We start from the raw sequence: 27,845 nt of genomic DNA, 5'->3' as shown, positions 1-27,845 counted from the left end.
CATTTACAGCCCTCCTAAGGAACGTCGACCAGAGTTAGCGGATATTCTTGAATACGCACTCGACCACCTTGAAGTAAAAGACAAATTTATACTCCTAGGCGACTTCAACGCTCCCCACACAAATTGGGGAGACCGACGAGATACGCCCAAAGGCAGAAGCCTGATAGAAATGACAGACAAATATGATCTAGAGCTAGCAACCCTCACACTAACACCCACTAGACTAGGAAATAGCGTGTGCGGGACACCTACCCCGACCTAACCTTCACGCTAAACATAGCGGATGGACAATGGAGGAATTTAGACGAAAATCTGGGTAGTGACCACTATGTTATTAGCTATTCAATGACCACACCCCGGCTAAAACGCGCACCAAAGCAGGCTAAAGTCACTAACTGGACGGCGTACAGAAAATATCTAATGTCCACAATACCCCCCAACATTGCCGAGGACTGGGCAAAGGAACTCAAAGTCATGCACAAAGCCACAACAAGAAACATATCAATTAACGCGAAAACTCTTGCAGTTGACCCACACCTGCTGCACCTGTGGGAGGGACGGCGCAGCTTAACCAAGCGCTGGAAAAACGAGAGACTGAACAGAAAACTTAGGGCAAGGATAGCAACCGTAACGGAACAAGCAAATGAGTATTCCAGACAGCTACAAGCGGAAAATGGGCTTCAATTTTGCGATTCACTAAGAGGGACGCTATCCACCGCTAAAACATGGGCTATCTTACCTAGACCCGGACTCTACAAAAACGGCAACAACGAGAACAATACGCACCCTAGTAGGTGAATACAAAAGTAACACCGATACACTGATCCAAGCCCTCAGGGACAAGTACATCAAAACAGGGGGTGATTGCGTCGAATCTCTCAACTACAAAGGGCCAACAAACGATCCACTAGATGCGCCCGTTACGGTTGCGGAACTATAAGCAGCGGCACAGGACATCAGACGAAACACAGCACCCGGAGAGGACGACATCACAAACGAAATGCTGCGCAACCTCTGCAATGATCAACTCGTACGACTAGTAGACTACTTCAAAAAGGACATATGGGAACTGGTACTATTCCACAGCAATGGAAGGAAGCAACCATACTCCTTATCCCTAAACCGGGAAAACAGAAAACTATTCAAAACCTGAGGCCAATGTCACTTACGTCATGTCTCGGGAAGCTGTTTGAAAAAGTGATACTCACGAGGTTAACCGATTATATCGAAAGGTAGAACCTCCTGTCGCTGTACATGTATGGCTTCCGCAAACATCTTGCGACACAGGATGTTTTTCTCAAACTCAGAGACGAAGTAATTAACAACGTGGCGACTGGAGAAGAAAACGTAGTGGGGGCGTTAGACCTCAAGAGCGCATTCGAAACTATGTCTCATAGGCTCATTATGGAGGAACTAGAAAAAATGGGGCGTGGAAAGAAAACTTTTGAGTACATCAAATCCTTCCTAACTGGAAGGACTGCCACGATGGGATTGGAAGATATACAATCACCCAAGCTAAACCTCCCCAACAAAGGAACTCCATAGGGAGCTATACTCTCGCCATTATTGTTTAACATTGGCATGAACAATTTAGCAAGGTTACATCAATCCAAGACCTGAAATTCGCGCTCTATGCGGGTGATATCAGCTTATGGATGCACAAAGGCTCGTTAGGCCACAAAGAAAGCACCCTGCAAGAAGCCATCAACACTGTCCAACACTTCGTGGCAGAATACGTCATGGCCTGTGCACCAGAAAAGTCCGAATGGATCAGAGTCCATGGACGAAACTACCGTAACACGCCAAACCTGCACCTCTAACTAGAAAACAGCACGCTTCCTGAAAGGAACAAGATTCATGTCTTGGGCCTCTGGATCCAAAGCAACAGGCGAGCGGATCACACTAACGCGACCCTGAAAACGACAATGAAGCAAATAGCAAGACTAATCGGAAGAATCACAAAGAAGGGGCGAGGCCTTCACGAAAGCGAAACAATACGGCTCGTTCAAGCTTTTATCATCAGCAGGATAACATACGCTCTACCCTATCAAAACTTAAATCGCACAGAAACAAAGATGGTGGATTAGATCATACGGGGCGAGTACTAAGCGGTACTAGGATTACCGGTCAACACCTCGAATGAAAGAGTACACGACACAGGAGTTTACATCTTTGAAGAGCTCAAGACAGCAGTTCTGATAAGTCAGATGGAGCCGCTATGTCTCACAGAAGCAGGACAACAACTACTGACGGAACTGACATACCCGGTGAGACCGCAATATTGCAGTGACCGAATCCACCAGATTCCAAGGCACATCAGGAAGCAAATACAAGCCACACCGATACCAAAGAACATGAATCCCGAATACCACAAAGGCAGAAGACAAGCCCGAGCCAAGCAATTTATCAAAAGCTTTGGAAACAATCAAGAAGTGCAATACACAGACGCCGCTCGGACCACCAGAGGACACGTCATAGTAGCAGTTCGCCACACACAGCGAAAAAGAGCCGATATAACGGCCTCAATAAAAACTACTTGCACAGGCACTGCCGAAGCCTCAGCAATCGCGATGGCAATCAAACACAGCGACAGCGCCGGGCACTCGGCACTGGTTATCTCCGACTCTCAAGCAGCGTGCAGAATGTACATGCAAGGCAGATTGCCACGAATCGCGATAAGAATAATAGGCGAGGCACTCCAAGAACAACATGCAATCATATGGTGTCCAGGACACGAGGGCATCTCAGGCAATGAGAGGGCACACTCCCTAGCTCGAGAACTCACAAACCAAGCCTGGAACCACAGCCCTTGCCAAGATAGCCCAATTACGGCCCGAGATATCCTCGAGCACGAACGTCGCACACGAGAGCGCCTTGCCCCCCCCCCCCCTCCCCGAATCGGCAACTGGGGGTACAAGAAGCCCGCGCATGCAGAAGAATACAAACACACACCTATCTCCACTTAGGAAGAACACACCACATGAATCCCACACTGCATGCTGGCGCTTGTCCATGGTGTGATGTATGGCCGTCACAACCACATGTGACGTGGGAATGCACGAATAGACCACAGGAAGCAAACTCAAGTCACATACTTACCTACAGTAGGGAGCCGTGGGAGATCCTCCTCGCCCAGCCGGAGCTGGAGGCCCAAAGGGGCCTCCTGGACCAGGCGCAGAGGATAGCAAGGATCACTGGCGTCCTGGACTAAGGACCCACCCACCAGCTCCTATTCACCCAACCACTTCCCTTATTCCCCTTTTCCCCTCCCTCGAAAAATAATACAGTTTTTCCAAGTTTCCGACATAACGCAGTCATGCTACTACATACAAACAAATGCAATTTGACCGCTCGTATTACACACCACTTATGGAGGTCACCAGGTAAATGCGGAGTGCAAGTACGGCGGAACTTATTCAGACATGTTCTATGGTCCTGTGAGCATGTTAAGCGAACTCTAACCAGAAAAACTACGAAACATTCTTCAAGTTTAAACGTCCCGATGTTGGAAGGAGTGTGTCGCTTCGACAGCGGCGCTTCAAGACTCCTACCTCAAGTAAGCGAAGTCCGAAAGTTTCAGCGATTAATCCAAGAAACTTGACCACACGAAGAACCAAGCAGTCGGCGAATAACTAGGTAAAAAATATTAGTGCAGAAATTCTCTAATAGCACCTGCCAGAAAACGCGCAAGTAATCTTCCATCGTTCATCTTGTACTCGCGTAGCGAATCATTGAGCGGCCGAGTTGCAGCGCACCGCGGCTCACTGTCTAAAGATAACGCAATGGGATGCAAATATTGCAATGACTCGTTGGAATTACTTAACTGGCGAACCTAATTGTTCTGAAATATTCGAGTTTGGAGAAAAATAACTGAATTCTCATTAAGTTATATAATATTTATTAATTTGCATTGCCCTTATAATGTTTGAGTGTTCTAAAGTATTATCATCATAATTACTTTCATTTAAGATTAGGTCTTGTTAAAATTACGTTTAAATTATCCTGAGTAGGCGTAATGAATTTAGAGATAATAATTAGAATTTACGCTTAAATCATCTTAGTTACCATAACTTACCCTGATTAGCCTTAATAAAGTAAATTTTAACGAATGAAAATTATCATTTAATAATCGTAAGCACCTTTGATTAACCTTGAATAGGCTTAATGTTTAACAACAAATATTCTTTCTTATGCTAAATAATGATTTAAATAAAATTTTTCGCGTGTATTCCTATGGCTTAAGACCCTTCATTAGATTTAAGGGGTCTTATTTAGGTTTCATTTATTTCATCGGAATTATTATTAGTAGTAGTAACCTAATTACTCCTAATACCTCTTCCTTACTAGAATCAATAGTCATAAATCTCTGTAGTATGGCATCCCTATATACGCTCATAGTACCCCATGTATCCTTATGGTGCGCATCGTGTCACGCGTTACAGCCACTCGCATGATATTTACAAAGGAAGTAGCCGTAGAAGGCTTACGCATTGGAAGGCCATTACATTTCTTCACTGTATTTGTAATTATCGGTGATTGCATGTCAAATCAAGCAGCCCAATCGGCAGACGCACAAATATCTTCCTTGCAGCCATGAATTGTTTCGAGTGCATGAGGAGCCAATACTTAAACTGACCCTTTACGCTAAACTACATTGAAAGCCACCGTTCTTACACTACGTAGTTTTAATGTATCGTCTGCATTTCTAATAAACAGTACGGGAAAACTTATTCTTGTTGACATGCTTGTGAATCATTTTATAATAACCTCATATTCTTTAAACAAGCACATATGTAGACCCACTGCCACGAGCGGTAGTACAAATCTAAAAGCGCAGCGCGGACCATCTGCGCAGTGGACTTTCGTCTCGACGCGTTTTCCCACCGACACCACTTGAGTCATGGGCGTCGAAGACTGACACAGAGCGTTGTCTTGCACGCAAGCAGAATAGAAACTCAAGCAGAATAAAAACTACCACCATTTTGGGCACAAAACTCCCGCCTCATTTTAATATACAGGCAGCGCCTGCCGCTAGGGGCGCCATAGTAAAAGAAAGGCCACCTAGCCGAGCGGCCGCCGCGGGATGGGCGGTATTTTTAGATGCAAAGCATCTTATGCTTGGGGCTATGTCGCTCCCTCCCTCGCTACCTCCCTCCATCCATCCAACCGCCATGCGTCCACAACCCTACTGCGCATGCGCATCCTCCTCCCCCTCTTCTCCTCTCGGCATTCCTCCTCTCCTCTCCGACGCTCCTCTCCTCTCCGGATAATGCGAAGCAGCTTAGGTTTAGAGACGCGACGGTAGGCGCCCCAGAGGCACCGGCAACAGTCACCAACGCCGCGCGCGTTCGGTGCGAACGCGGGCAAAACGCCGACGGCGTCGACAACAGTTCTGCGCGTTGCTGGTGCTGCTGCATGTCCAAGTTTATACAGCTGATAAAACTACCTTGAGTCGACCCCATGGCTGCTTCGCATACTACTCAGGGTTCCCCTACGGGAAGATGGAGAATTTTTTTTCTTCTCTGGTCACGTTTCGGCCGAAAGCCCAGCTTCTTTTCGATTTTATTTACATTATATTTTGTCGTAGCAGTTACAGTATCCAAACTTGAACATCTGAGCGTGTTTTCTAACCGAAATCAAGGGACGTACAAAAAGTAAACAAACTCAAATTCAGCTGTCGGCTCCGTGTGTCAGCAGACGGCTCGCATAGAATTAATCTTACTGAGAAATGTGTCGTTACTTGGCACAACTGGCTTCGATTAAAAACTTTAAGATACATTTATGCGCTGTACAAAGAATAAGACATTAGTGGCGTGGCGTTTCCAGTAAACGGCAACCTGACTTCGAGGTCATGTGCTGTTACCGAATTCCGATTGCCCTCGAGCCGTTCAGGCGATGGTGACAGATTCCAATCGCACGTAGCATAAAATGTTCTGGGACGTCAGAATTACTTTAGAAACATGTACATCGGTAGATCGTAGCCATGAATGAAACGCTTGTTTGTAGGAAAGTGTAAACATTTTCATGTATCGCAAGCTTTGCTAGTTTATTCCAAATGTGCGATGAAGTTTTCAAACGCCATTTTCGTTGTCAATAAACCCTATAAAACACAAACGGATTAATATACCCGACTGACACAGCACTGCGCTTATTAATCACTAATTAGCACGAGCAGGGTGAAGAGGATTGACGGTCCTTTGCACTCAGTACCATGTATACATCCGTGGCGAACTGCGACGCATAATAGTATTTGAATCGTGACCTTTATTCACACGTGCGCGCGCGCGTGCACGCAACGCGCACCACACACACACAAATACATACAATTATAAAATACGTATCCACACTGTCAGCCCACGCGGGCCGCATCTGCAGTCACTACGGGTTTAATATGGAGAAAGGCGGCCTCTCAGCTGCGGTGGTGCCGCAGCGCGGCGGCTTCATGCGACATATCAAGCTCTTCCATAAAGTGACGGCGGAGTTTCGCGACCAGAAAAAGTATTGAGGGTCTATGCTACCACACAGCTCGGTCAGCGGAGAAAACCACCGGCGCCACATTAGCGATCGCGCTTGACAGTTCCTCTTTTTGCGGTGCGCTTTCTCGAAACCGCTGCGGGCGTTCTCGCGCGCGGCAAGCGGGTCAGTGTGAGCGGATTGACAACTTGAGGTTGCATCGTTTAGTTAAACGAGCGGCCTCCCCTAAAGGGCGGCAAACGACCCCGTCTCGCGTCCAACTTCGGCACTGGTGTTCTGTCGTTGTAGCCTTGTAGTATGCGTGGTTCAGGTGTCTACACGGGCAGTTTGAATCGCACGACGGCAACCGGATGCACGGCCACCATTAATTTTTATGCGTGCGCCACCGCGCGTGGCCCGGCGTGTGGTTGCTTGGAGCTGCATGAGAACCTTTAGGTTTTGTCTCGGACCATAGTCGCCGAAAGGATGTTTCTTCGTCTTACGGTCGATACACGAGGTCGGCGTTAAGCAGGAAAACGGTTATCCCACGCATCTCACTGACTGGTTTACTCGCAAGCAAGTGGTTGTTTATGACGCCACATGGCCTTCGGCTACTGGAAATCTGGTCGCGTCGCGCACGTGTTCGAGGATTGGCGCCATGATGCCGACGCTTCCTCGCGCCTATGTTTTGTACATATGTTTTGCTTGTTATCACTTTGTTACACCAGCTGCACTGACATGCCGTATCTTGGAACATCTGAAAAATATGGGTAGCGTGACCCTCTACCCTTTGTTGTGGTATATTCGGTATATTCGGTGAGGATTCTACACGGTGACCTGTGCTAAAAAACGAAAGAAGAATGGCAACTGAGGGGCTCGATTTTATTAGTCATAACCACATACAGCCAACAGACAACGAAGCCAAGGAAAGCATCGGGGAAATTAAGTGTAGTTGAAATTGGAGTGTAGAAAATAATGAAGAAAAGGGAAATGAAAGTGGACGAAAAGATAACTTGTGGCCGGCGGGAGCTGAACCCGCAACCTCCGCATTACGCGTGCGTTGCAGTACCAATTGTGCTACGGCGACGACCATCTAAAAAGTGTTGTTGATGGCCTATCATTCATAGATGTTCTAGCGAACTAAAGGGTTGGAGAATGATTGCCCAGTCAAAACAATGCAACAGTGATTGGTGGCTAAGCATTTTGGGGGAGTGTTGGGTCTAGAAAATGCGGTTGCAGCGTTCCGATCGAGTAGAGTGGTTGTGGACCTGACTTCGGGTGCTAAGCACCATCGGCTCGGCCAAGATAGGGTTGCCCTATGTGGTCCAAACCAGTGTAGCTCTCTGTAACCGATGTACCATTGGAATGATGTAATATTGTCACGTAGTAGTGACGCTGAAGTAAACATTCGAAAAACTGTGTATGACGAAACGGGTTGTTTATTGGGCGAACCTGTGCCCACAAAAGCAAGCTACACTCAAAGCACAACGATAGCGGCGAACACAGTCGGCGATCGTCGAACTCTGATCAGCGGCGAAACGCGTCGGCTTTTATACTGAGTCATCGAAGGTTCCAGATTAATCCCTGATGCCCGCGTGTCTTCCAGAAAGTTCTAGACAATTCGCGTCGGTCGTACAATCAGATAACATAAGCGTCGGTGAAAACATGGAACGGAAAGAAGCTTGGATAACGTTCTAGAAACTTCCGATACAGGCGCGTCCTACGCCGAGCGATAAAGTTTAACATTTGTTAGCCGCTGGAAAGCGGCCACCGGTGAAAGATAAACATGTATACGTGTCAATACCCTCCCCTTAAAAAGCATCGTCCCGATGCTACAAACACGAATGCGAAAACAAAACCATGCGTGCAGAAAGGGACAAACATAACAAAGCAACAAAGGAGCTATATAAGTTCCTCAGCGGGCGTAGCAAAGCTTAAGACGCACCACGTGGATGACTCCAGGGCGTGCGCGGCGCCGCTGTGATTGCGAAATACCGTCTGGCACGACCTCATAGTCCACTGCGCCAATACGTCGGATGATCTTATATGGTCCGAAATAGCGACGTGAGAGTTTCTCGCTAAGTCCTCGTCGGCGTATCGGAGTCCAGACCCAAACACGGTCTCCGGGCTGGTATTCGACGTAGCGTCGTCGAAGATTGTAGCGTCGGCTGTCGGTTCTCTGCTGGTTCTTGATGCGCAGGCGGGCGAGCTGTCGACTTTCTTCAGCACGCTGCAAGTAGGTGGCAACGTCGATATTTTCTTCGTCGGAGACATCCGGTAGCATGGCGTCAAGCGTCGTTGCCGGTTTCTTTCCGTAGACCAGGTTAAACGGCGCCATGTGCGTCGTTTCTTGCATGGCCGTGTTGTATGCGAAGGTCACGTACGGAAGGATTGCATCCCACGTCTTGTGTTCGACGTCGACGTACATTGCTAGCATGTCGGCGATGGTCTTATTTAGGCGCTCGGTGAGGCCATTCGTCTGCGGATGGTAGGCGGTGGTCCGGCGATGGCTTGTCTGGCTGTAGCGTAGGATCGCTTGTATTAGTTCAGCCGTGAAGGCCGTACCTCTTTCGGTGATGAGGGCTTCTGGGGCACCGTGACGCAGGAGGATGTTCTCAACGAAGAATCGGGTTACCTCGGCAGCAATGCCTTTGGACAAGGCTTTTGTTTCGGCGTAGCGGGTGAGGTAGTCCGTAGCTACGACGATCTATTTATTCCCGGACGTCGACGTCGGAAAAGGCCCCAGTAAGTCCATCCCGATCTGCTGGAACGGTCGGCGAGGTGGCTCGATCGGCTGTAGAAGTCCGGCTGGCCTTGTCGGCGGTGTTTTGCGTCGCTGACAGTCTCGGAATGTCCTTACGTAATGGGCGACGTCGGCAGAGAGGCGAGGCCAGTAGTAATTTTCTTGTATCCTCGCGAGCGTGCGGGAAAAACCGAGGTGTCCAGCCGTTGGGTCGTCATGGAGAGCTTGCAGAACCTCTGGACGCAATGCTGAGGGTACCACGAGGAGGTAGTTGGCTCTGAGAGGCGAAAAGTTCTTGTTTAGGAGAATGTAATTTTGCAAGAAAAACGACGCCAATCCTCGCCTGCACACCTTGGGCACAATGACGGTCTTGCCTTCCAGGTAGTCTACAAGGCTCCTTAGTTCCGGTTCGGCTCGCTGTTGTTCGGCGAATTCTTCGGCACTGATGGGTCCCAAGAAAGTGTCGTCATCCTGGCCGTCCTGTGGCGGCGGTTCGACGGGGGCGCGAGTCAAACAGTCGGCGTCAGCGTGCTTTCGCCCGGACTTGTAGACGACGGTGATGTCGAATGCTTGAAGTCTCAGACTCCATCGTGCGAGGCGACCTGAAGGATCCTTCAAGTTAGCTAGCCAACACTAGGCGTGGTGTTCGCTCACAACTTTAAAGGGCCTGCCTTAGAGGTAGGGGCGAAACTTTGATGTAGCCCAGATGATGGCGAGGCACTCCTTTTCTGTTGTGGAATAATTTGCTTCCGCCTTCGATAGCGACCGGCTAGCGTATCTTACAACCCTTTCTAGTCCGTCAGTCCTCTGCACAAGCACGGCGCCGGGTCCTTCGCTGCTTGCGTCGGTGTGGACTTCGGTATCGGCGTTTTCGTCGAAATGCGCAAGTATTGGCGGCGATTGCAGGCGTCGCTTCAGTTCTTCAAATGCTTCGACTTGCGGCGTCTCCCACTTGAACTCGACGTCGGCCTTCGTGAGATACGTCAGTGGCTCAGCGATCCGTGAAAAATTCTTGACGAAGCGCCTGTAATAGGCGCACAGTCCAAGAAATCTACGCACTGCCTTCTTGTCAGCGGGCGGAGGAAAGTTGGAGATGTCCGCAGTTTTCTGATGGTCGGGGCGCACTCCAGACTTGTTGATGACGTGGCCCAAAAACAAGAGCTCCTCATATGCAAAGCGGAACTTTTCTGGCTTTAACGTGAGTCCGGAGGTCTTGATTGCTTGAAGAACTGTTTCTAGGCGCCGCAGGTGTTCTTCGAAGCTTGAGGCAAACACAACGACGTCGTCCAAATAGACGAGGCAAGTCTGCCAATTCAATCCTGTCAGTACTGTATCAACCTGTCGCGCCAGATGGCTGGGCTGCGCGATCATGGAAATTTTTTACCAGGAAAAAGTCCACTCCCATACTTGTTTCAGTACGTGTGCTGCTTAACATGCAACTGGAACTTTTCGAAAAGAATTTAGCGTGCCTTCCGTTTGGGCTTATGTTTTACACGGCCACGTCGTGTAATTCACGTGACCCCCCTAGTAGCATTTCTCGAACAAAATGTGTCGGTCACTTCTCTCTACACTCTTCTGAAGTTAGTTGCGTCGATAAATAGGGGACATTTGGTTAGTAAGTTTGATAAGTTAATCATTAGCTCAAACATTAGTTGGGTTACCTTAATTACTAAGTGAGTGACAGTTTGTTCCTGTGCCATTTTATTTTTTCTACTGTATCGCATGCATAATCCAAATTTATTTACCGACACTTGAAACGTATCTCATGTAGAGATTATTAACCCTTCTGTAAACCTTAATTTATTATATAGCTTGGAATGTTTTGTCATTACTGAGTACTATTGTTTATTTATGTTAACTGTTTACCTCTTTACCTATTGTTTATACTTCAGTCTATTACCTTGTACATACTCAGGAATCAGGGATATTTCGTTCAGTTTCCTTTTTTCGCCACCACGTGGCTTATCAACATTAAATATTTCGAAATTCCTGCTATGACGTATGCCATGACGCACAACTAAAGAAAGCGCAATAAAAAGAAGCACAGCCTGAGATTGTAGCTACACCTCGGCACTTCAAAAGGAGTGTGCGTATGCTTTATCTCGAATGGCAATGAATCGACGATTTTGCTAAGCACCTGGCCAGACAGTTCGTCGGCATTCCGGAGAGATGTCTGGCCGTGATAACACAACGGCTCCCACGAAGCTTCCGTTGAATAATTTTCTGGAGGGTTTTCTGTGGTCACGGGCCTGCGTATACGTCAGGGTTCTGTTTCATGGGTTTATTATTGAACCGGCGTCATCCATTGTTTGAGTGGAAGCTTTAGCTCGGGCCAATGTCCGATGCCAGCTACTCAAACACATGTAAAACGCAGGAACATAGGCGTGCGCAGGATTTTTCATTAGGGGGGGAGCGAGGTTTCCCAGGAGCGCCCCCCCCCCTTTATATCAACACATTCCCACTGATGTCCTTCCGCTCATATTGTAGTGCTGAGACGAGCTATGGTTATGAAACGTTTATTTCAACAATATTGAATTGTAACATATACGAAATATTATTAAGCAGTTGGTTTCACTTTCTTGTGAAACGTGCGCAAAGAAAGGCAGTACGTCCCTGCGCAGCTGAGGCGTCAGTGACAAAACGCGCGTACAAAGAATTTTTATTCTTTCTAAACCAGAGAAAGATACGACACACATGCCATCTTTAAGAGCACAGAATATTCAAAAATACTGCCTCAACGTGAATCTGCTAGTACGGAAAATATAGTATACATACAGGGCAAACCCATGGGTGCACCTACACATGGAAAAAGCTGTCATATGGCGTCTGCAACGTTCATGCAGAGGATGAAAAACGCCACCCAATACACAACGTAATGGCAACGCGTAAAAGCACGAGAATATACCACCGATTAAAAATACGAGAAAGAGCAAGTTACAATATTTAGTAATTATTGAATATAAATGCCTATGACATGCAATTTTTTTCTTCTGAGCATCCAAATGTACAGTTGAAATCTTACTTTCTGGCGCTTGATAGAAACATGTAATAAAAACAAGGGCTATAATTACTTTATTTTGCACAAAATAACACGCACGCATTATGGCATGCTCAACAAACATTATAAAAACTAATGTATATATTATGTTATGTGGTGGTAAAAATATTTTATGACTAGATTACTAAAAATGTGTAGCACGTGGGAGATATAGTACTTTTCACCAATCGTGAAAGCTCTAAAGCAAAAATCTACGCGATTTTGTCGTGAAATGTTTGATGACTGACTCAGAGCTTGTTTACAATGCAATCTGTTGCTCAACGAACGGTAAAAGCAGCCACCGAACCCGGTCATGACTCATAGTTTATCTGAGCTTTGTTTTCACAATGGCGAGCTTTGCAAACGTCCGCTCGCATGAGCAGCTAGTTACGGGGACAACTGCAAAGCCTTTAAGGATTTTAAAAAAGTCCTTGTAAATTAGCGCTCCTAGGCCGTTTTGTTGCAACCAGTCTAGCCATTCATTACAGTCACCGAGCTTTATGTGCTCTGTGCTAACCTGTGCCTTCAGTAAGCAGAGCTCAGCCCGCCAGCTGCCAGACTCCACGTCAAAATACTTAGTGACAACGTCTATCTCCTCGTCATTGGCAGTGAGGCGCAGAATGTTCATTATCGCAGATATGAGAACGACGGTCTCCTGCGTGAAGCTTGTCTCAATTCCTTGAACGAAAGCATCAAGCATGGGGTAAAAAACGCTGACGCGGAGTTCTTCCTCCTTTGTTTCGTGAAAAAACTGACTGGTGAAGTTCGCGTCTGCGCGTCTAGACACTTTCCTCTGTCTCACAGCAGGAATACTGATCCCGCGAGTCTGGCATATCTGTGGGGCACCTTGAAACATCTTTGTAAATGCACTCTCGTCCAGCATCATTTCCTTGAGAGCTTCTTGGAGATTTTTCACTCCCTGGAATGCAGTAAGAAGATTTATTTTTGGGTCCTGGAGCATGCGGCTAACCTTGAGGATCATCTGCAGCACAGGATTGGCCATTTCCATACAGAATTGAAACTCGAAGCTTTCCAGTTGCGCTCGAAGTCCTTTTGCTTTTGCTCGCGTTTCTGAATGCTACGTGTTTTCCGTGATTTCCTCTACGGCGTCTACCAAGGCGCAGTAGTTATCCCGCACTGCTTTGACGGCTTCTGCCCGGCAAGCCCATCTGGTTGTGGACAAAGATTTTAGCGTCGTTAGACCTGTGCCTAACGCCGAAGATATATACTAAAAAATTGCGTGACGCACTGGGCTAAATTATATGAAGTTGTATGCTAGCTGCAAGGTGCCGAAGAAGTCACAAAGAATTTTGTTCTGGGCCCTTGACAAACAGGCATCAACGAGAGCCAGATTCAAACAGTGAGCGTAACAATGGACGTATAATATTCTGTTGTTTTCTCTTTGCATTTGGCTTGTACCCCTGAAATGTGCCCTGACATGGCAGCAGGCCATCGAAGCAAACAGAGTTCACTGATGTCCACGTGATTTTGAGAACACCTAGAACTCGCTCCACGGCCGAGAATATTGAGCTGCTGTCAACACTAAGTCGCTCTAGTGCGGTGAACACTTCTACGGGCCGGTTATTCTCCTCACTGAAGTACCTTATTACAACAGACAACTGCTCGTGGTGTCCACAGTCACTAGTCTCATCGCATATGAGAGACACAGTTTTGCCTTCCAGGCAGTGAATTATCGATTGCATCATCGCAGCATGCAGTGCCTCAATGAGATCGTTCTTTGTTCCATTGCTGGTGTACAAAGCATTTTTCGATCCCGAATCAAGGTGAGCTTGCAAGACAGGATCATATTGCTTCAAGAGATTCACGATCTCTAGGAACAAACATTTTCTGTGCTTTCTTTGCTTTCGTTATGGCCTCTAAAGGGCCTGCCACTCTTCGCGAGTAGAATTACAACGTCAACAAAACCCTGTAAAACTTCTCGGTTTCTTTTTCGTTTTTCTTCTCTCAAAACGACACGCGTCTGGTGATTCTCATCTAGCAGTTCACCTACAGATTTGCACTTTTTGTAAGAGTTCCAGCACAGGATGCTATTTAAGTGACTGTCGGACTTTTCATGAAGCTTGAACTTCTCTACGACTTTCTTCCATCTGTTGAAGCCCACGGAGACGAATGCTGGATCTGAATGACCCTTCCACGCTGAACTCTGCTGCGGAAAAGTGCGACAGCAGAAACAAAACGCAGCGTCTTTCTCTATGCTATATTCCAGCCAGTTAAACTCGTCGTACCAGCGCGCGCAAAACTTGCGCGTTCCGTTCACCGTTTATTTCTGCGGGTAGCAATTCAAACGCGGCTGAATAGGACCACGCATAAACCTGGTGCGCCTGTCAGTGTGAAGGTCGTCGCACGGCAACGGTCGCTAAAGGTCATCATCACTCGGTGCACAGCTGAACGTATTCGTAGTAGAGCGCTGTTCTTCGTCGCAACTGAGTTCAGTCTGGCAGTTGTCGTCTCCATGGCAAGAATGTGATAATTGAAGTGGGATGTCCTCGAGGTGCTGATTTTCGGCCACCCGGTGGGATGGTTCACTGGCACTGGCAGTCTCACATTCATGAGGTTCTGAAAGCAATTTTGGTCCTTAGCTCAGGCTACGAATACTACGGATTTGGAGCCTATGCTGTAAATGTAAACGCAAGCATGAAAATGAACAGCTTACCTGTAGAAAGGAGCGAAGCTCGTAGCCTGTCTCCTTGCGCTTTCTCTTCAGCCAACTTGTTTCGTCGGGAGGGCCGAAACTGAGCTCCAGAAGGCTTGCTCAGTGCCATGGCATCGCTTTCTGCACAGAAACAACTTGTAAAGCTGGATGAGCTGCGGCAGCCGCGTACCCAGGATCTTTCTTGGGGGGGAGGGGGAGAGGAGGGGGGTCATATGGTAATTTTTCAAGGCGAATCAGAAGGAGATGGGTTCGTTTAAAAGTAAAGACGTGAATAAAGGCCATAAAGAGAAGTAAACCTGCAACTAGACATGAAGCATAGTGTAACATGCTGGTACGCCTGTTGGGGAAACGAGGAAAACGCATTAAAGAAACTCCCGAAAAAGTTAACTCACGAATCACGCTTCCAAGAACAAGTAAACAACAAGAGATCAATCAATTCACTCAGGTCTGGAAGAATTTTTGTCACTGATCTCGTTAAGGGGTTGCGATCGCCGGGTGGATTCCAAAGGCTGACGTATCTGCCCCCCGAAACGCCCCACGAAAGCACAATTTTGAGGGCTGGTCCTTTTAGTGCGCTAGCGAACGCCGGTTGTGGACCAAAGACCGAGTCAGAGCCGAGAGTTTATAACACCAACAAATTATATTCTCAGTTAAGGCAGTACAAACAACACAAAACCCTGCACACTCGGCTGGTAACAATCACAACTCAATTCACATCGCAACTCACTCTATATCTCAGATAGTTCTTACAACCACGGGAACCAACAGCAAATCACGGTACAAATGCAATCACAAGCACTGCAACCTATTCGAGAACACTTAAAGTCCTGAATATTCACAAAGTGAGTCGAGTCCGCAACTTTTGTAAAGTAACTCGAATTTTTCTCTTCCAGGCAAACACTCACGGAAACCCCAGCGCTGATCGCCGTTCCCTTCGTCGTTGGTCCCGAATGTCACTCTTCCAGGAGGCACTCTTCAAAGTCGTCGCAGCTCCCACGACGTGGTCACTGGATTCTTCCAGATCGACTGACACCAACCATCACCAAACACGTCTTTTTCGACCCACCGAACGACTCACATTTCAACGTAGTTCGCCATCTCCGCGGCTGACTTCAACGCGGCTTACACCACATGGACTGGCTGACTGCTCACCGCCGCTGCACCCTTTTATACCCTTGCGCCCGCCGCCTGGCCTCCAGAAGGTTCTTGTGTCTTCTTTAGCGTCCAGCACAGTGGAAGCTAGCGAACGTTCTAGACTTCAATGGCACCTTCCATCCGTGGCGGCGTCACACGGCGTCACCTGATGATTTTCTTTCGCGATCATTCGATAGTTCTCTAGAACGCCGACGCGGCGGCCGTTTCCAGGGACGAGGAGGGTTTTCGCCGACGGATGGCCATAGACGGGTTGGTGCCTGGTGCTGAGTCGAGGCGTCATTTTATGGTTGTTTTTTTCGTTTCGCGCACTAGAGGGAGGGAACGTTGGCGTCGGTGTTTTATGCCGTCGAAAAAGAAACCATACCGCCGGCGCAGTCGCGCCTCGAGTCGGGCCAACTTTGCGCCCCTCCCCCCCCCCCTCTAGATGATTAGAGGGGGTGGCCGCCCCCCTGCCACCTCCCCCCGTACGCACGCCTATGCGCAAGAATGCTTTTATGAGAAAACCGCTGAACCAATCCGAATGAAATTTGTTCAAGCCAAACCATGCCGAAGGCGATGTTGCGTCATAAACAACCACTTGTTTGCGAGTAAACCTGTTAGTGAGGCGCATGGGATACCTGTTTTCCAGCCAAACGCCGACCCACTGTTTCGACCGCGAGACGAACATCCTCTCGGCCACTATGGTCCGAGACAAAACCGATAGGCTCTCATGCAGCTCCAAGCAACCACACGCCGGTCCGCGCGCAGTGGCGCACCCATAAAAAGTAATGGTTACCGGGCATCCGGTCGGCGACGCGCGATTCAAACTGCCCGTGTCGAGACTTGAACCACGCATTTTCCAAGGCTACAACGCCAGAACACCGGTGAGGAAGTCGTACGCGAGACAGGGTTGTTTGTCGACCTTTTTTAGGGAGGCCGCCCGTTTAACTAATCGGTGCAACCCACGGAGTAAGATAAACAGGAGCGCCGACTCTGCTGCCGCGTAACGCATTTGCACTCTACTCGGGACAAACCGTGCAACGCGGACGCCGAGGGTCACGGAGAAAGAATAACAAGAGGTGAAACCAGCCCCCGGAAAGTAAAGCTAGTTTCGGTTTCAAGGAACGTGCGCGCTCCTAGCAGTTGCCGAACATCCTAAGTTCTTTTTCTTATTTCTCTTTTTGTGAATTTTAAATTGGGGCGAAGCGTGGGATGTGGTCGCCATCGTGCGTCCGTCAAGCTTGCCTCCGTTCACCCTTGCCACTTGCTCAGCGATATCGCAAGTCAGATCGCGCTTGGTCATCTGCTTCGGTTGTCGTCCCAAGCGTTAAGATGGGAAAGATAAGACAGAGAAGCTTGACCAGGGCCGGTATTTTGTAGCGATGCCTTATGACTTAATCTATACTAGTCGTATCATCCACCGCTCACGGCCGGCTGATCTCGTTGATAACGCTAGCGGACCGTCGCTCTGACCACTGACAAAGCGCGATAAGCGCGAAAAGGCATTAGCGCCGGAAAGGCATCGCTACAAAATACCGGCCCAGGCGTGCAGCGAACGGAAGACGCAGGAAACGAGGTAGACGAAGCATGCAGAAAGGAATTCAACAAGAGCGGACACTCCAATAGAGCCCAGCGGCTGAATTGACTGCAGCGCGCCAAGCGGTCGGCATCAATCACTTCCGGTTTCGGTTTTGGGCGCGCGCATTTTGAAGGCAAGTTAGAACGCCAGCTGCGCCGCCCCCCCCCCCCACCACTTTTTTTTTCTTTTTGCTCTTCATGCGGAATCGGTTTATTATTTGGTAAAAATGATAGCAAACGATCTTGTCAAGTCCCATCGAATCTGTGCCAGGTGCAATTTCACAAAGTAGACTCAAGACCCCTTGAGAAATGAGGAACTATTTAATTTGCTCTATATAAAAGCTCGTTCCGCGCTTTTTGGGCGTTTATCCAACGTTGTGACCCCAGGTGAGCAGTAGTTCCCGTATGAAGCTCCACCGGATGGCATCAGCTGAAAAAAAGTAAATTACAAGCATGTTACATTTACAAGCACGTAACAGCTTCTTAAAGCATGTGTCATTTTGGTATTTAGACATAGGCATACTGCGTGTAGAGGCGAAACGTGCGAAAGCGGTGAATGGGCGGCATTACAAAAAAAAAAGGAATTCGCTTTTACATACATGGCGTAGAAAATACCCGACTCATCCCAAACAATACCATAAAATATTAAAACATCTGATTTCCAAGCGTTCCCACATTTCCGGGCATTATGTCCTGCACTTTAGCAGCACAAATACACGGGCGACTTCGCGTTTCCAAAACTTAGCCACGGGCGACGCGTCGGTACGCTACATACTATTGTGACCCGGTGTCGACGACGAGAGACGTACTCTTGAAGTAGACGAAGAGGAGACGAAAGCTTAATACAATATGTACAAATATGTACAGATATAGCAGGTAATAACTGGTAATAGCTGCCATTAGCTGGTAATAGCTGGTAAAAGCAGTAAGAGCGCACCAGACCGACGGGGCGGCCGGTGGTAACTCTCTGTCCACAAAAGGACGGTCCTGCCTTAAATCCCTTTTTGGGCTCCTCGTCGGCAGGAACGAGGCAGGGCTGTAGCTGACGTCACCCGCGTCGCATTCTTCTTTCCACGGGTGAAGACCTGGTGCCGCTTGAAATGACCCGCGTCTAATTGATTCGTCGCCGCAAAGATGGGTGCTTCGTGAAGTCTCCCCGCGCGTTGTATTCTTGATTTGTAGCGCAGAGGTGGGAGCACGCATCGCCTCGACGATGGGCACGTAGCACGGCACAACAGCACCCCCGCCTCCAGACAATGCATCCAGAGGTCGAGCAGTCCGACGCAGCTCGGAAGATTGGATGCATCGGTTTAGCGATGTTATCGATGGTTTGGATGTACAGGCTTTGCCGATTTTCCCGCCGGTGGTCTTTCCTGCTGCTCGGCCCTGATTATGTCCACTGGAACGACCGAGAATCAACAACGCCAGACCACTCCGGCCAAATCAAGCACCCTCCGCATACTCCTCAAACCGCCAGACCAAAATCACTGAACAAAGCATTTTCCGAGATCTCGCTACGCTAAACAAAACAAAACAACAACAACAAAACATGTTCTCAAACAACACAAGACTCCTATCCAAGAGAGAAATTCGAGATCGGGACCTTTTTTTTCTTTAATTGTCAATGCGCGAGTGTTAATCAAATCATAATGGCTTCGCAAGCGATTCTCAACTGTAATGCGGGCAGGTTGACAAGGATCAAGGTTGCCGAAGATTACTTAAATTTGCCCCCGAAAGCCACAGACGCCAACGCTTCTGATCTGTGTGATTCGGCGCCACTTCGCAAAGGTATGGAACGACATCCGACGACTGTAATTGTATATCCAAATAGCCCTCCGCTTAGCGCTGTCTAAATGCACTCAGGGAAACGAGTTACCCCATTTTGAAGAACAGAAGCGGTCCTAACAAAAAAAACTAATAAACAAATACTAAAACTGCGAATGACATAAAAACAAACATGAATCAAATTTCGACACTGACACAAATAACGCGTACGATACATAAAAATTTTAACAATCAAAATGAAGCATTTAGGCTCTTCTCAGCCTACATTTACGCGACTACAACAAACAAATGCAAACACTGACGCTTTCTTTTCTCGAGCGTTCAGCAATCAGGTAACAGTAAAAAATTGTTCAAGTAAAAAATGTCGGTGTCTGGCGAAAAGAAAGGCCACAGCATAACACAATGCGCTCTTCTTGACATCTTAAGGGCCGTTTATAGTCCGACGTAAAGGCCGTTTCACATGGTGCGATTTTGCAGTGCGATTTTCGCACCGGAAGTGCGATTTCCGTCGCAGGCGACGAAAATCGCAGTCGCAGGGCCGATTCTGCGATTTTCGGCTGCGACCAACCGGTTCGTCACAGCGTCACAACGTCGCAGCAATCGCTGCGATTTTCCGTCGAAATTGCGCTGAGAGGTATTTCGCGGTATGTCTTGGAAAATGGTGGCGGTCGCTCAACGCAACGTTTATAGATACTTTTTTGTCTATAAATATTGGCTCAACAAGCCACGAACAGTGCAACTAATTGAGTGGACCCTTGGATTGCGCAATCGGTACGTAACATCAGCATCGACAAGCGAACAGTTCAGATAAAAACTCGTAGGTCAGACTCGGTTCTGTGATTTCCATGCGTTTGTTGACACGCTACGTTGCTAATCTGGCGACGCTGTTTTTTACGTGGGCTTCGGGTACTGATAGTACGTACTTTTGCGTGATTTTCCGTTATTCACACGCGCTGCGAGTTGGTAAATACTACAGGTGTCCCTCACGGGAAGGCATGGCCTTCGGATGTCGTCCCAATTTTCTGATTCTGGAGACAATTCGCGATATACGAAAACGCCAGTTTTATCGCGGTATGCTTTTACAATGTAAGAACAGTTGCACCCTTTGGGGTGCATTTTTGCCACACAACAATAATCGTCATCTGTCTTGCTTGCGTTTCCTATCTTGAAAACTCTGCACTTGCTACTTTCCTGTCGAGAACGCTGTGTCATGCTGATAACGCTCTTGTCGTTCGTGACCGAGAAGTGCCGGGCGCACAGCGTTAAAGAAAGGAAAGCCACGCAAGTCAGATGACGATTATTGTTCTGTGGCAAAAATACACCCCAAAGGGTGCAACTGTTTTTAGAGTGTACGGACGGAACATTTTAAAGAATATGCAACTACGGAGAAATGCTATGGTCAATAGGTCACGCTATACGCGCGACCATTTAGTTGCAGTCGGTTGGTTAGGGTTTTCATGCGCATTTTCCCCAATGAATTATCTCATTTGAAGGTTCTGTTACTTGCGCTGTGAGACGCAAAGCGAACGTGCAAAGTGGATATCGTAATGAATGTTCTACAATAGCATATTTAACGCTTTGATTGGGAATAAACAGTATTGCCAATTTGTTTTCGAAGCAATATTTAAACAGTTTTTTTCTCATTTTTCTGATGCATCATTTTTCTCCTGAATAAAAAAACCAATAAACCTTCAGTGTGTTGCAGACTTTGTATCCTTACTGCATCTGTATTAACCCTCACATTAAAAGGTAATTGCACATTTCGCTTACTTCAGTGCATTGAATTACTTTTGTTTATGCTGGTTGTAGCATATCGCAGTACTCTAAGAAACTACTTAGCCATAAACATCCTTGCCTTTTCTTGCTTCTCTGTCTCTACTTCCTGTAAAACACATGCAATAATGCGAAAAGCAGGCAGACATCTGGTTTTTATAAGTCGTAGATAACACATTAAACAAAAGCAGATCAAAATTGTGCAGTGAAGTCAGCCGGTTGCATTCCTTCGTGTGAATGATAGCATCTTTTCAAGTGTGGGTGGGTCTTGCATGTCCACAGCTCAAAGTGTGCAGGCTTTTCACGAGACGTAGGTATTGCCCATAAAGATGGAGGCAATGTTGCTAATGAGTCTGCACTTACATGTATTACTGCATAAACTCGTATAACCATATCCCATCATTACTCAGTCGAGCTTGCTCAGAGTCATATTCACCAAAATTCTACTTATCCAAGCTTGCTCTGACTCATATTCACTAAAATTATACTCGGCCGAGCTTGATCTGACTAATATTCACAAAGATTCTACTCAGGCAAGCTTGCACCAAGTCATATTCACCAAATATCTACTTAGCCAAGCTTGCTCCATATTCATCAAAATTCGACTCAGGTGAGCTTGCACTGAGTCATATTCACCAAAAATCTACTTGCCAAGCTTGCTTTGACTCATATTCACTAAAATTATACTCGGATGAGCTTTGCCTGACTACCACATGACAATATTCACTAAACTTTTACTCAACTGAGCTTGCTCTTACTCGTATTCACCAAAATTCTACTCAGTCAGGCTCAAACGAACTCATACTCATGGTTAGTTCGAAGTCTTAGTGAACCGACGTTTCAGTGAGTTTACCATGCAATGTATAAATTACATTTGGTGACCTATGCGGTGAATAAGCAAACATTGCCTATGAGTATGTGTTGCATCGGGTGAAATAAGGACAACTGTTAACACTGCAGTTAGTTTTCTAGAGTTCAACTGACCGTTGCGTGAAAGCTTCGCCTCATGTCGATTCAAGCAAGTGCATTGGATCTGCATCATATTTTTTGCCAATCCTGCTGGCTATCTTGGTCGTTACTAGGTGGCCACATTTTGTACATTTCAACACAAAGTTGAATAAATGACTGTAGTGCAATATATAAAAAAAGATGCTTGCATCACTGCACGTATAACAATCAGAACATGATACAAACAGATGCACATAAGATGCACACAAATGATAAATACATAAACAGATGGAATCAGCTAGCCACCACCCATTGAAAGAAAAGAAAAAGCACAGGACTATGTATAACCATTCCCCTTGCCAGGTACATGGGCTATAGGAGAAACACACGTGCAACCTAGCAGTTACCTCGAGGTAGTAGCTACGGACACTTTTGCATTCACAGCTGGCCACTCAACCACTCAAGTGTGTTCAGTGTGCACACTTAGGCACACTTTTTATTATCTATATCTCAAAAATTTAATGTGGCTCCTCAAAATTTTGAAAATGTTTGGATTCTGAGGCATGCACAGGTAAATATTTTTATTCCATTTTCATTCAAGGTGAAGGCTCATACAAAAGATTAGATATATTGTCAGTGCCCCTCACTTTCTCTCAGAACATAAGTAGTCTGTTATTGAGATTCTAGCAGCTTTTCAACAGCAAGAAAGGGAATCAGCTTCCCCTGTTTTTAGCATTGGGTTAATGCAGGCAATTCAGGGAGGCATAAAGTTTTGCTAGTACAATCGGTTCGGGAATACCAGATTAGACTGTACCTTGACACTTTCCTTGCACTTTCTTATTTTGGTCAAATAACCTAGTTTGAAATGACTCCATTTAGCATGCTCTAACATTGGTCTAATATAGGTTAAATACATGACAAGCTTAACAGACTGGGATGCTGGCTTTCATTTCCAGGAAAGGAACCATAGTGCCTGCTCCAGTTGCGTATGTTTTGGTTATCTGGGGCTTTCAGCCTCTTTAAGATAATGTGCTCAAGCACGTAGAAACACATGTATGCTATTAGCGGATAGTTTCGATAGCTTCTTACTTTACACTTGCCACTATATCTGAATACAAAGTTTTAGCGTTCGATTTTGTTATTAAAGAAACAAACGTACTCCTAACAAGGTATTTTATTGTTAGCCGTGGGGCTACGCGGCTGCGCTACGTACTGCAGCATAATAACTTAAGCTTCTTGATACAGATTCACACCACACTAACAGCGCAAGAAACAGGACGAGAAAATAGACGCCCATGTCTGTCAGAATGATACGCTACTACGTACACAAGTGTGTGCAGCTCCTAAAAAAATGTGCTGTCGGCTTTTACGCCTTTCGAAATATTCAGAGAGCACTTTTATCAATAATTACAGCACACGCGCCGAGACGGACGAACCAGGCTGGCGATAAGATAAACGTTCACAACAAAAATTCCATTGCACGTTCAGTAATTACACACAGATCATTTGCGGCTTCCTTCAGGGGCAGACGTGAATTTTGGGTTGGTGCTTGCTGCTAAGTTTGGTGCAAGAATATTGCTAGGAGCAAGAACCGCTTATGCGCAATCACGAGCAATACAGAAACACACATCCGTTTTTCAGAAGCTGACGTGAAGCACGGGTAGCGCGAGGGTCTCTGCGTTGACATGACGACTTCAGTGCAGACGAATTTCGAATACTGCACATGCGATGACAACAGCTATAGGGGCTTGTTGATAGGTCCTCTTGTAATTTGTTTAACCGCAGGAAGAACGAACAGGCATAAAACACACACGAGACAGCACACAGCGCTGAAAGACCACCTGCGAAGAGCTGTTTACGTCCGCCATTTCTCCTCGTATTTTCATTACATTAAAAGAATTTATGCGGCGTGTGCGACAAAATCCGGCAGCAAGCAACCCTGGGCGTCGCATCAGTCGCATTGTTGACATCGAACCATGTGAAACGGCCGTTGCGAATTTCGCATCTGTTGAAATCGCAGCTGCGAAAATCGCGCTGCAAAATCGCACCATGTGAAACAGCCTTAACGCGAGCGCGCGCCGCTACGTCGCGTTGGCGCACTGGCGCAGCCAACATAACCGGCGGCTTCCGACGCGCCCGGCGCTGAATTGGCTCCTGACCCATTCGCGCGTTGGTCGTGCTGATTGCGCTAACCCACAATGCATTTCGCGCGAAGAAATTAAGGCGCCCACACCGCTTCGCCGACGGTCGCAGACAGCCGTTCAAAGCGGCGCGCGGGCTTGGGATCATTCTGCGCATGCTCCGAAGATAACAGCCGACGGCGCGCGCGTCGGAGGAGATGGCGTTTCGGCTGGCGCAGCGCAACCGGCGTAGCGTGACTGGCCGCAAACGACGCTGGCCCGCGCGCCGATAACGTCGGACTATAAACGGGCCTTTACGCTCAACACGCGACTCAACTTTATCACAAAGAAGAATAAAAATTAATACTAAAAGACAAATAATAGAATGTGCTTTCAAAATACCTTGGCTTTAATCACTTGGTGTTCACAAACACTCCCTTTCAGACGCGCTCGAGCGGGTCACCCATTCTCGGGTATACTCGTTGTCGACTCGCGACACCACAACCAAGCTGATATGCCCGAAGCATCTGCGACTCTCGACCCGCGGCCTCCAAATACTGCGAGAGCGACGCATTCACGGACCCGCGTGCACGCTGTCCCTTTGTCCGCTAGGCAGTCGCCTTTCCTTCCCCCAGGAAGGGAGCGGCCATTGAAGCAAACTTTCGAGCATACCCGACGCTTCGCTGCGTTGCTGTGCTTACAATCCATTGACATCGCTGAGAACAAATGGCATTGGCGGTTTCTGAATTTCCGCGAAATCCTCGCTTTACAGACGCGCGTCACGCCTGTTTTAGACCTCAGCAGCCGCCTAAGATTCGGGTTCACCCTACTCCGTTTTTCCCCACGTGTTGGCTGTTGGCGCGCTTGACCTAAAGTCCCTATATAAGAAAGTACCGCCATCCTTTGATAAACGCCGCTTCTCTCTCTCCTGTATCTCCGATTTGACGATAATAGCGCGCGCTTTTCACTTCTTTATATTTTCCTTTTTCCGCCTCAGAGCCATGTTGAAAGTCCTCTGCGCAGCCGCAGTCGCCGGCGGCGGCGGCGGCGCGCGCCCAGCCTGAATAAAGTCCCTATATAAGAAAAGTACCGCCATCTACTCTTTCCTCCGTGGCCTCCTCTCCTAAAGCGCTTGCTTTTTCGTTACTTTTTGCTTGCGAAAGCCAAGTTGGACGGTGGCGCACCTAGAAAGTCCACGTTGAAGCTTTCAGGCCGGGCGCGCGCCGCCGCCGCTGCCGGCGACTGCGGCTGCGCAGAGGACTTTCAACATGGCTCTGAGGCGGGAAAAAAAAGAAAATATAAAGAAGTGAAAAGCGCGCACTATCATCGTCCAATCGGAGATACGGGAGAGAGAGAAGCGGCATTTATCAAAGGATAGCGGTACTTTTCTTATATAGGGACTTTAGGCCTGAAAGCTTTAACGTGGACTTTCTAGGTGCGCCACCGTCGACTTGGCTTTCGCAAGCAAAAAGTAAAGAAAAAAGCAAGCGCTTTAGGAGAGGAGGCGGCGGAGGAAAGAGTAGATGGCGGTACTTTACTTATATAGGGACTTTAGCTTGACCCGGCTCGTACCGCCGCCCGAGTTCGAGTTTCTCGGCTTGCGCCTTCGTCGTTTGCCCTCGTCGCGGCTCGGAAAGCTCGCGGTCTCGGCACTCGTACTCGCAGGTACGCTGCCTTCTCGTCGCAACGATATCGCTAGGGGCGGCAAAACCAAGCTATAGGCTCGTGGTCGTTGCTACATGTCTGCACCTCTGACAGAACATGACCGCATCCGACGCCATCTGAGCTAGCCGGCTCGCCCTGCGGTCTCTCTTCGACAGGCTTCGCCTTGTCGCTACCTCGGCCTTCGCAGTCGGCCTGACTCAAAGCATCGAAATGACTCAACAAAGCTTTCTTAGCCTTATCGTAGTCCCTATCCTCCTCATCAAGCAGGCGCTCCAAACACACGCGACATTACAAGGTAGCAACAGGATCAACCTTTCGGACCAGAGGTCCCACTTGACACCCTCCTCTCGGCACACCCTCTCAAAGCCGGAAATAAATTTAACCATATTCTCGCCCGCCCTGAAGGTGTGGAGATGATATCGTGCTGTGCGCCATCTCCATGTTTGAATCTGTCGACCGAGCTCGCGCCTTGTCTCTGCCTCGGAACTTACGTGCTCTTTCGCTTCTAACGCGCGCCTCTCACGTCTCTCGCGTTCCTTTGCCTCCAGCTTTCGCTCCACAATCATTTCCCAAGCCTCTTCGGCTTCCTCGGTCGTCACGTACTCTGCTCGCATAACGTCGAGAATCTCTTTCCTTACTTTTTCGGAGCCGGCGGAAATGCCCAACTCCTGGCAAATTTGAATGAGGTTGTTGGGACGCGAGTACGCGCGGAGGAGAGAGAGAAACGTCTCGACGGCGTGAATCCCAACTGTCAACTGGTTTTATTTTTCTTTTGCTTCAGCCGCCCTTGGGGCTGCTCGCCCTTTCCACTCGTCACCATTGGTGGAGAGTGGAGGACACGGAGGAGCGGGGTGCAACCGGTATGGTGGTTAGAGAGGTTTCGGAGCTGCGCTCGCTGCTCGCCCTTTCCTGCACGTTGTGGCCCTCTCGCGGCCACTACAGCACTCCACGCTTAGTGAGTTGCCGAACGGAGTGATCAAAGGTCCAGGTGAGTAGGGGCTCTTGAGCACCGTCCACTTTGCGTACGTCGCGTGAGCACCTCTGGAGCTTGCGCTGCAGCTGGGGGCCCTGGCGAAGGCGGGGGCTCTCTTGGCGGAGACACCGCGGCGGCGTCACGGTCCATGTGTGCTGGCTTGACACGGTCAAGCGACACAACCTCTCGGAGGCCGCATTTATCGATGGTGACATGCTTGTCCCCACGGCGGAGGACCTTAAACGGTCCATCATATGGTGGTTGAAGAGGCCGCCGAACAGCGTCAAGTCGCACAAACACGTATGGGCACGATGTGAGCCGCGGGTCGACATGTACAGCCCGCGTCCCTGGATACGGCGGGGGCACATCACGAAGTTTGCTCATCATATCGCGTAGACGAAGTGCGTAACCACTGGAAGCCGTAGGTGTCTCGTCTGAGCCGTGCTCAAAGAACTCCTCCGTCAGCCTGAGTGTCGTGCCATAGACCAGCTCAGCGGCGCTGCAGCCAATGTCTGCTTTTAGAGTGGACTGTATGCCCAACAGGACGAGCGGGAGCGCCTCTACCCAGCTGTGTTCTCCGGTTGCTGTGAGCGCTGCCTTAAGCTGACGGTGAAAGCGTTCCCCCATGCCATTACTCATGGGATGGTACGCCGTTGTACGTATGCGAGAGTGGCACCGATGAGCTGAGTGATGCTAGTGAAGAGGGCGGATTCGAACTGCCGGCCACGGTCTGTTGTGATCGTGGAAGGCACCCCGAAGCGGGCAACCCAAGGTACAGGAAGGCACTGGCCACCGTTTCAGCGGTGATGTCCACGATAGGGATGGCCTCCGCCCAACGGGTGAATCTATCCACGCATGTCAGCAGATAAGTCTGTCCGTGGCAGGGTGGTAGTGGGCCAACAATGTCCAGGTGAACATGATCAAATCGGGAGTGCGGGGTTGGGAGTGCTCCCAGTGCTGTC

General features: G+C 48.2%; 1 pseudogene; it reads right to left on the bottom strand.

Moving 5' to 3' along the window:
* Positions 1 to 13,491: 13,491 nt before the first annotated feature.
* LOC119449136 (uncharacterized) lies at positions 13,492 to 27,510 on the bottom strand (annotated as a pseudogene).
* Between the last annotated feature and the right edge of the window lie 335 nt (positions 27,511 to 27,845).

The sequence above is a fragment of the Dermacentor silvarum genome, chromosome 1 (assembly GCF_013339745.2).
Source record: "Dermacentor silvarum isolate Dsil-2018 chromosome 1, BIME_Dsil_1.4, whole genome shotgun sequence".
Lineage (NCBI taxonomy): Eukaryota > Metazoa > Arthropoda > Arachnida > Ixodida > Ixodidae > Dermacentor > Dermacentor silvarum.
Note: the sequence above shows the minus strand (reverse complement) of the source record. Positions and strands in the feature narration are given on the sequence as shown.